This window comes from Salvelinus sp. IW2-2015, unplaced genomic scaffold (assembly GCF_002910315.2).
Source record: "Salvelinus sp. IW2-2015 unplaced genomic scaffold, ASM291031v2 Un_scaffold4518, whole genome shotgun sequence".
Lineage (NCBI taxonomy): Eukaryota > Metazoa > Chordata > Actinopteri > Salmoniformes > Salmonidae > Salvelinus > Salvelinus sp. IW2-2015.
The window spans coordinates 12,627-23,213 of NW_019945788.1; the positions used below are offsets into that span (position 1 = coordinate 12,627).

Genomic DNA, 10,587 nt, shown 5'->3' on the forward strand with positions numbered 1-10,587 from the left:
CAGGGGGGGCAGGTGCTGCCTAGTGGAGAAGACCTACCAGCTGAGGAAGAGTCTGGAGGTTCAGTACTGAGGAGCTAAGAAGAGACACAACTACACCTGTACTGCCTCTCACCTCAGTCTGGACAAAAGCTGTGATGTCAGTTGGAGTCTGGGCAAGAGAGTTTTACCTATCCACCCTCTCAGTTTCTACTGTAGTGATCACTGGATTGTTATTTCTATTGGGTATTTCATTTGTGTCAAAAAGAGGAGAGTAACATGCCTTCAGTCTAAAATTGCCAACGTTGATGCAAACTGTCAGAGAGGAAATTAACTGTCTTCAGATTCTTAGACCTAATACATTTTTTGGGACACTGTGTGATACCTTTGTTAATTCAAGCTTCAATTCACAATGAAAATATGACTGCCAGGCGCACCTTGCGGGCGCCCCTAGATAGCATGATAGATGATAGCTAAAAGTGTGTGAATTGCAGGAAAATTAGCTTTATAAACGGCAACTTTTTATTTAGCCTCATACAAAATGTGTTAGAGTAGCATTTGACCAAAATGCACCATGACAAAATGTGTTTGAAATGTACAAAGGTATTGACCCCAGTCTGGACACTCAAATCAGATTTGTTTTGCTCTGAAGTGTTTGCACTGACCTGCCATTACCATGAAACCACCCAAAATTTGAAGTTACAGTGACAGGAAATGTGCTACTAACAGAGGCTACATCATGAATGTGCAAATCTGACATGGGTCACATGTTAAAACTGAGTGTGAACAGTCAGAAAACAAGATTAGATATGGGTTAAAAAAACTGATTGGATTATTCAGGTGGTTGTGTAAACATAGCCATGGAAAAGTGTAAAATTCAGCATTTTGAAATGTCCTCCATCAACCATGTGTCACTTCTACAAAGATTCAACCACTTAATCCAAATGTTTCACAATTCTTACCATCATTGTAAAGCCCTAGTTATTTTGTTGCTTTTGACAAAAGTCACATAGATACTAGAGAACATCTATGTGATGGACATATACTGGACAGATACTATATAACATCTAATGTGATGGACATATGATGGACAGATACTATATAACATCTTAATGTGATGGACCATATGATGACGATACTAGAGAAACATCTAATGTGATGGACAATGATGGACATGATACTATATTAACATCTAATGTGATGGACCATTATATGGAATTATAATCAATGGAATGGACTACTGTGAGGATATAACATCTAATGTGATGGACCATATGACCTGGACAGATACCATATAACATCTAATGTGATGGAGCATATGATTGACAGATACTAGTAACATCTAATTGATTGGACATATGAACTGGACATACTATATCACATCATTGTGTGGACCATGATGGACTGGATAAGATACATATAACATCTAATGTGATGGGACCATATCTGCACGATTAATATTAATATAACATCTAATGCTGATGGACATATGCTGGACAAGATACAATGAATAAATCTAATGTGGATGGACCAGCATATGACTGGACAGATCAATATAAATCTAATGTGATGGACCATATGACTAGGCAGATACAATTAACATTCTATGTGATGGACCATATGACTGGACAGATACTATATAACATCTAATGTGATGGACCATATGACTCGACAGATACAATATAACATCTAATGTGATGACCATATGACTTCGACAGATACTATATGACATCTAATGTGATGGACCATATGACTCGACAGTTACTAGAAACATCTTAAAGTGATGGACCATGGACTCGACAGTATACTAAAACATCTAATGTGATGGACCCATATGACTGACAGATACTATATCATCTAATGTGATGGACATAATGACTGGACAGATACTAACATTAATGTGCATGACCATATGACTCGACAATATAAAACATTAATGTTGATGACCATATTGACTCGAAGATACTATTAAACATCTAATGTGATGGACATATGACTCGACAGATACTAGTATAACATCTAATGTGATGGACCATATGACTCGACAGATACTATATAACATCTAATGTGATGGACCCATATGACTCGACAGAGATACTATATAAAATCTAATGGTTGGACCATATACTGGACAGATACTATTATAACATCTAATGTGATGGAATATGACTGGCAGATACTATATAACATCTTGTGATGGACTATGACTCGACAGATACTAGAGAACATCTAATGTGATGGACCATATGACTGGACAGATACTATTAACATTAATGTGATTGGACCATATGACTGGATAGATACTATATAACATCTAATGTGAATGGACCATTATGACTCGACAGATACTAGAGAACATCTAATGTATGTGGACCATCATGACTGGACAGATACTATATAACATCTAATGTGATGGACCATATGACTGGACAGATACTATATAACATCTAATGTGATGGACCATATGACTGGACAGATACTATATAACTCTAATGTGATGGACCATATGACTGGACAGATACTATATAACATCTATGTGATGGACATATGACTCGACAGATACTAGAGAACATCTAATGTGGATGGACCATATGACTCGACAGATACTTATATTAACATCTAATGTATGCGACATATGACTGGACCAACATATATATAACATCTAATGTGATGGACCATATTGACTGCACTAGATACTATTAGAAACATTTCAATGTGATGTGACCATATGACTGGACAGATACTATATAACATCTAATTGTGATGGACCATATGACTGGACAGATACTATATAACATCTAATGGTTATGACCATAATGACTGGACAGATACTATATAACATCTAATGTGATGGACCATATGACTGGACAGTACTATATAACATCTAATGTGATGGACCATTATGACTGGACAGATTACTACTATAAACATCTAATGTGATGGACAAATGACTGGAAAGATACTATATAACATCTAATGTGATGAACCATATGACTGGACAGATACTATATAACATCTAATGTGATGGACATTTATGACTGATCAGATACTAGGAACATCTAATGTGATGGACCATATGACTCGACAGATACTATATAACATCTAATGTGATGGACCATATGACTGGACAGATACTATATAACATCTAATGTGATGGACCATATGACTGGACAGATACTATAGAACATCAAATGTGATGGACCATATGACTGGACAGATACTATAAACATCTAATGTGATGGACCATATGATGGACAGATACTATAATAACATCTAATGTGATGGACCATATGACTGGACAGATACTATATAACATCTAATGTGATGGACCATATGACTGACAGATACTATATAACATCTAATGTGATGGACCATATGACTGGAAGATACTATATAACATCTAATGTGATGGACCATATGATGGACAGATACTATATAACATCTAATGTGATGGACCATATGACTGGACAGATACTATAGATCTTTGCAAAAAATCTATATATTTCATTATAATCAGACAGTGTGGTTAGTTTGACACTTCATCAGCAATGTGCAAAATAAAAGGCCACTATTTCTGCATCGCTCAGTTTATCAAACTCTAGTTAAATAATCACCTTTTAATAACGCACATTGTACAAGAAAAGTGTCAAATTAAATTATACTGCCAGATTATAATGCATTTTACAGTACTTTTGCACAGATTTTACCATACAGTTTTTGCACACATAAAGATGTCACTCAGTAAGTCAATAGGATGAAAACCAAAGTCACAGGAGGGTTTAAACATCTATAGTTTTTAGATGTCAGGTCCCAAAAACATAGTTACAACATTATGGAATATAACACTGCTTCTAGCAACAATACTTTAGAATGATAAACAAGGTTCTGCTGCAGTCGAGAAGAGTTTCCCTGACATTGAAATTGTTTATTTTATCTTGTCTTGGCTCTGCATGGGGTTGAAAAATCTGATAACTTTCCCAAAATTCCCAGGTTTTCCAGTAATCCAGGAATCAGGAGAGAATAGCTAGGAAAATGGGAATTCAGTGATAGTTACTGGAATTTTTGCAACCCTAACTATGCTAGACTGTCTGTTTTCTACCACTCTACATCCTGAAAAATTACAAGAGTAAGGCACTACTTAGTTGTTGAAAAGTCTATTATAAAGTCTAGGGTTGTAAAGTTATAGGGACTAAAGCAAGACGTACAATATACTGTATTTGTATCAGGACGCAGGCTAAGACCCAGATGCAGACACAGGAGGTGGATAGAGTCTCAGAGTTTATTATAGTTCAAGAGGCAGGCAAAAGGTAGGTCAAGGCAGGCAAAGGTTCATAATCCAAATCAGAGTCAGGCAGGTACAGGACAGCGGGCAGGTCAGGGTCAGGACAGGCAGAAAGGTCAGAACTGGGAAGACTAAGAAAAACTAGAGCACAGGAAACACGGGAACATGCTGGTAGGACTTGACGGGACAAGACGAACTGAAAACAGACACAGAAAACGCAGGTATAAATACACAGGATATAATTAGTGAGATGGGAGACACCTGGTGGGGGAAGAGATAAGCACAAAGACAGGTGAAACATCACAGTGTGACAATTTGCTTGTACTTTTAAGCAGTCAAGAAGCGTTTTATTCAACTGCTGTTTTAACTTATGGTAAAATAATTCATAGATCATTTAATGTCACCCTGCCATTTAAAACAAAAGATGCTACTGTAAAATCCATCGAAAAGCACAAACAACCTAAACTAAAAGGGTCAAAGTCTCCATTCCAAAGCATGTCCCACTGAGTCAGAGTGGATACAATACCTATATGGTGGTTAATATTTGGCCAGAAGTATTTCTGGGAAACTGATCTTTTCCACAATTCTATTCAAGTCCAGAGTGGCCCCAAGACTTTCCCTTCCTTTTTCTGTTTCATTGATTTAAAACATTTTTTCTTGGCAAAGTGCTTTCACATCTTACTTAGCCTCTTATAGAAGTTTGTTTAGATTGTAATTGTGTTCAGAAGGTTAAAAATTCACATTCATGCACACACTCTGAGAGGAGACGGGAGGGAGTGTGTGTGTGTATGGTGTTGTGTTGTGTGTGTTGGTGTGTGTTGTTGTGTGTGTGTGTGTGTGTGAAGACGGCTGGACAGGTGGTAGGAAAACAGGAGAGGGCTGAATTAGGCTCATGCACGTCACAGTCGGACACACACACTCAGGTCTAAGGAATTCACTGAAAGTTTTGGTATCTAATTTAGTGTCATCTGACCAGACTTTTGCCATGCACGCAACATGCAACATGACTGTGTTAGACAATCAAGACAGACAGAGGCCCTAAAATTGTCAAAGTCTGCAACCACTCTAAGTCAGACGATTCTCTGCTAGCGCACGCAAGCGGCACCGATGCACCAAGCCTGAACAGCTTCTACCCTCAACCATAAGAACTAATATAGTTAACCAAATAGCTACCTGACTATCTGCATTGACCCTTTATTCACTAACTCTTTGACTCAACATACCTGATGCTACTGTTTATATTATCTGTTGCCTAGTCACTTTTCCTGACGATAACACTATATACAAAAAGTATGTGGACACACCTTCAAATTAGTGGTTTCAGCTATTTCAGCCACACCCCTTGCTGACAGGTGTATAAAATCGAGCACACAGCCATGCAATCTCCATAGACAAACATTTTCAGTAGAATGGCCTTACTGAAGAGCTCAGTGACTTTCAATGTGGCACTGTCATAGGTTACCACCTYTACAACAAGTCAGTTCGTAAAATTTCTGCCYTGCTAGAGCTGCCCCGGTCAAATGTAAGTGCTGTTATTGTGAAGTGGAGCCGTTTAGGAGCAACAACGGCTCAGCCGCAAAGCGGTAGGCCACACAAGCTCACAGAACAGGACCGCTGAAGCGCGTAGGAAGTAAAAATCATCTGTCCTCGGTTGCAACACTAACAAGCTGGATGTCAGTTGGGAGTCTGGGGCAGAGAGAGTTCACCTATCCACCCTCTCAGTTCTACTGGTGATGATGCTGATTGTTATTCTATTGAGCATTTTCATTTGTGTCAAAAGGAGGTGGAGATGCACTGCCTCCCAGTCTGAACTGGTCAACGTTGATGCAAAAGTGTCAGAGGAAATGAACCTTTCTTCAGAATTCTGTCAATTCAGCTCAATTCACAATGAAAATATGACTGCCAGAGCACCTATGAGGGMAGACACAAAATAAACRAATGATTGTTATGGTCAGTCAATCTTTCCTTCCCCTCAACAAAGGACTGTAAAGACATCAGTTTGTGGAGACTGTTGACAATAACAAATACCTGGCCATTATTAGTCCAGATCTGCATTTATATATTTTATATGCAGGTTTAGTAATCTGAGCATTATTGAAGGTAATATGGTAGTTMATTCTGTTATGTAATCTGTAATTTCTAATCATGACTATTCATTAATTTCAGAATGTACTCTATATCTGTTCTGTATCAGCTGATATCCAGTATCTTAACCAGAAGGAGAATCATGTGATCATGTTTATGAGGTCTGTTTATTATTGGAAAGACTTTACAGTGTCTCCGTGTTGTATTGTATGTTCATCCTAGCTGCACAATAATACCTTTATTACAGACAATAAAATGTAGCCTAATTGATTAATGCATTTATTCATGTTAACTACAACATTGTTTAAATTAATGTCAAGTATACTGTAACTTCTCTCAGGAACTTGTTTATCCCTGTGGAAGGGAGAGAAATCTGACACTCTATTTCACTCCAGTTTAAGACTGTCATGAKTATTAAACTAAGGTGACTGKTGTATGCATTATAAACAATTAAACCGTTTTTTGATATAACAGCTTTAGTGGGGAATGAATCTGTTGGATTGTAGTCGGTGCCATGAAAAGTMATTTTCGATTTAATAATATGCACACCGCTTCTTCTAAACAATTTTATTTTTATTTTTACAATTTTTATTGTATTTGTCKTGGAGACTGACTAATAAAGAATAAATGCCATTTGTCAATGAATCAGAATTAGTGCTGCCKACCCTTTTCCAAATCAAGTATTGTTCATTGTGAAACTTGCCTGGTGTCGTACATCCTTCCTGAAAATGCACTGCGGCACAAAATATCCAGAAATGTCCATATCTGACACACACACAAGCAGGGACTACGGATAGACGTGGAGTCGGGGGCCCCTAGATAGCGTGTGAGAGCAAAACATTAGAGAATTGCAGGAAATTAGCTTTAAAACTGCAACATTTTATTTTAGCCTCATGACAAAATGTGTAGAATAGCATTTATAAAACTGCAAAATGTCTCTGCACCATGGCAAAATGTGTAGAATAGCATTATAAAACTGTAAAATGTCTCTGCACCATGACAAAATGTGTAGAATAGCATTATAAAACTGTAAAATGTCTTTGCACCATGGCAAAATGTGTAGAATAGCATTATAAAACTGCTAAATGTCTCTGCACCATGGCAAAATGTGTAGAATAGCATTATAAAACTGTAAAATGTCTCTGCACCATGGCAAAATGTGTAGAATAGCATTATAAAACTGCAAAATGTCTCTGCACCATGGCAAAATGTGTAGAATAGCATTATAAAACTGTAAAATGGCTCTGCACCATGGCAAAATGTGTAGAATAGCATTATAAAACTGTAAAATGTCTCTGCACCATGGCAAAATGTGTTGAAATGTAGGAAGTTAGCTGATTCCTCTCCCCTCTATCTTCTGACAATTATTTGGATCTCAATCCTGATACAATTCGGCTCTACATGTGACCTCAGTCTGACGCTCAAATCTGGTTTTTATTTTGCTCTGAAGTGTTTATTCATGACCTGCCATTACTATGACAACCACGGTCAAAATTTGAAGGTACAGTGACAGGAAATGAGCATTGCATCTGTGTGCTACTACAGAGGCTACATCATGAATGCACAAATCTGACATGGGTCACATGTAAAACTGAGTGTGAACAGTCAGAAAAAAAGATTGGTATGGGTAAAAAAACTGAATTGGATTATTCAGGTGGTTGTGTAAACAGCCATGGAAAATTCAATAAATCCCCCCAAAAATTAAATATAAAGGCTTGCTAAAGTGCTACAATTCAGCATTTTGACGTCTCTCCGTCAAACATGTGTCACTTCTAGGACGATTTCAAACCCATTTAACCCCAAAATGTCTCCCGATTTTTATCACCATTGTAAAGCCCTAGCTAGTCAAAGGAACAAAACAAGCTTCCATTACCCCTGTCAACAAAACAAGCTTCCGTTCCCCCTGTCAACAAAACAAGCCCGTTCCCCCTGTCAACAAAACAAGCTTCCATTACCCCTGTCAACAAAACAAGCTTCCGTTCCCCTGTCAACAAAACAAGCTTCCATTCCCCCTGTCAACAAAACAATTCCTTCCCCGTAACAAAACAAGCTTCCATTCCCCTGTCAACAAACAAGCTTCCATTCCCCCTGTCAACAAAACAAGCTCCATTCCCCTGTCAACAAAACAAGCTTCCATTCCCCTGTCAACAAAACAAGCTTCCATCCCCCTTCAACAAAACAAGCTTCCATTCCCCATGTCACAAGGGGATTTAAGGCTGATTTAAGAATAAATAGTTAACCCTGTTACTAATTTAGCACTTCATAGGCACTTACTATAGTCTGTTGACCAAGTTACACTTGGTGAACGACCCTATAAAAGGATAGCTAAAACTGTCTGGTGAGAGAGAGTGAGATAGAGATGCTGAATTAATTCTAATGAAGCCAAATATTATTTTAAAAAATACACATGAATACAGCTTTATTGATTAGATATGCCAACAACATAGTAAAATAATATTCATTACAGATATTTCCTAAAAGAGAACGCCAGGCCTGACTCGTGAGGTAAGGGGTACTAGACAGGGCAATATTTTCATGGTGCAACAATATTAAAATCTGTGCAAAAGAATCTGTTTTAATATGCCACTTCAGCAAAGTGCAAAAAAAAAGGAACTATTTATGAATCGCTCAGTTAATTAAACTCTGTTAAATAATCACCTTTTCATAACGCACATTGTTCAAGAAAAGTGTCAAATTAAATTATACTGCCAGATTATAATGCATTTATGGTTACTGTACTTTTGCACAGATTTTAACTACAATATTTTGCACCATAAAGATGTCACTCAGTAAGTCAATAGGATGAAGACAAAACACAAAGTCACAGGAGGGTTTAAACATCTATAGTTTTTAGATGTCAGGTCCCAAAMCACATAGTTACAACATTATGGAATATAACACTGCTTCTGGCAACAATACTTTAGAATGATAAACAATAATCCTCAATKAAAATGAAAATTTAAAGGGTCAATCCTGGATTGGTACGTACATCATCCGACTGATTTGTTGTATTTAAAATCCCGGATTGTCCATTTTTAAAGGACTTCAGTAACAACATTACTCCCCCCAGGATGGAAGAGACATTGAGGGTGGATGATTGTCAAGGTTACAGGGCTGGTAGAATGGTCCCCGCACACGGTCCGAAACCCACCCTATACCCACTCCCCTCACAGTAACCTAGAGAAAGAGAGGGAGACGAGTGAGAGAGGGGAAAATAAATTAAAGGACAACACAGACCAACAGGAATGTGTGTGTATGTGTATGTGTATGTGTGTGTGTGTGTGTGTGTGTGTGTGTGTGTGTGACCCTGTGGCTAATAGAAGCTGTGGTCACTAACACACAGGTGACAGACCGAGGTTCAAATAGGGTTGAAGTTCCTGATGGGAGGGGTTTGCACTCCTGAGAACATTCCATTGGTTCCATTAAGACTTCTAAGCTCAATCAAGTTGGAGTATTTATTTAAAATACTAATATTAGAAGAAAGAAAAACTAACACCATACTCTACATGCCTTCCCAAACACTTCCTCTTTCCTGACTAGGACTGATGTAGCTTATAGCTGCTTTATTGAGGAGTGTTCTACTCACAATGACAGTGAGATGTGGTTGTCTAACCTAGMKAACGTAAGTTAATATAATAATAATGAATGCCATTTAGCAGACAMTTCTGCAAAGCCACTTACAGTCATGTGTGCATAAATTATATATATGGGTGGTCCCGGGAATCAAACCCTGAATCCTGGCAATAGAAGTGCCATGCTCTACCAACTGAGCAATACAGTTCAATTGTTGAATGCACTGACTGCTAAATGACCAAAAGGTACATCTAAACAACAACAGAGTTGTCTCTTGTTTCTGTAGAGGTTCTGTCTGTAACAGTGTTTGTAAGAGAGCTCAGTAAGGTTGTATCATGGTATCTGTAGAGGTTCTGTCTGTAACAGTGTTTGTAGAGAGCTTAGTAAGGTTGTATCATGGTACTGTAGAGGTTCTGTCTGTAACAGTGTTTGTAGAGAGCTCAGTAAGGTTGTATCATGGTTTCTGTAGTGGTTCTGTCTGTAACAGTGTTTGTAGAGAGCTCAGTAAGGTTGTATCATGGTTTCTGTAGAGGTTCTGTCTGTAACAGTGTTTGTAGAGAGCTCAGTAAGGTTGTATCATGGTACTGTAGGGTTCTGTCTGTAACAGTGTGTTTAGAGAGCTCAGTAAGGTTGTATCATGGTTTCTGTAGAGGTTCTGTCTGATCTTCTCT

At 37.9% G+C, this 10,587-nt stretch overlaps 1 long non-coding RNA gene across 1 annotated transcript; it reads right to left on the reverse strand.

Annotated features, from left to right (window-relative positions):
* Positions 1–4,237: 4,237 nt before the first annotated feature.
* Positions 4,238–10,572, reverse strand: LOC139026351 (uncharacterized). Its single transcript, XR_011478129.1, has 2 exons — positions 7,047–10,572; positions 4,238–4,454 (listed from the first exon to the last, which is right to left on the reverse strand). It is a non-coding gene; the product is annotated as an uncharacterized lncRNA (long non-coding RNA).
* Positions 10,573–10,587: the final 15 nt, after the last annotated feature.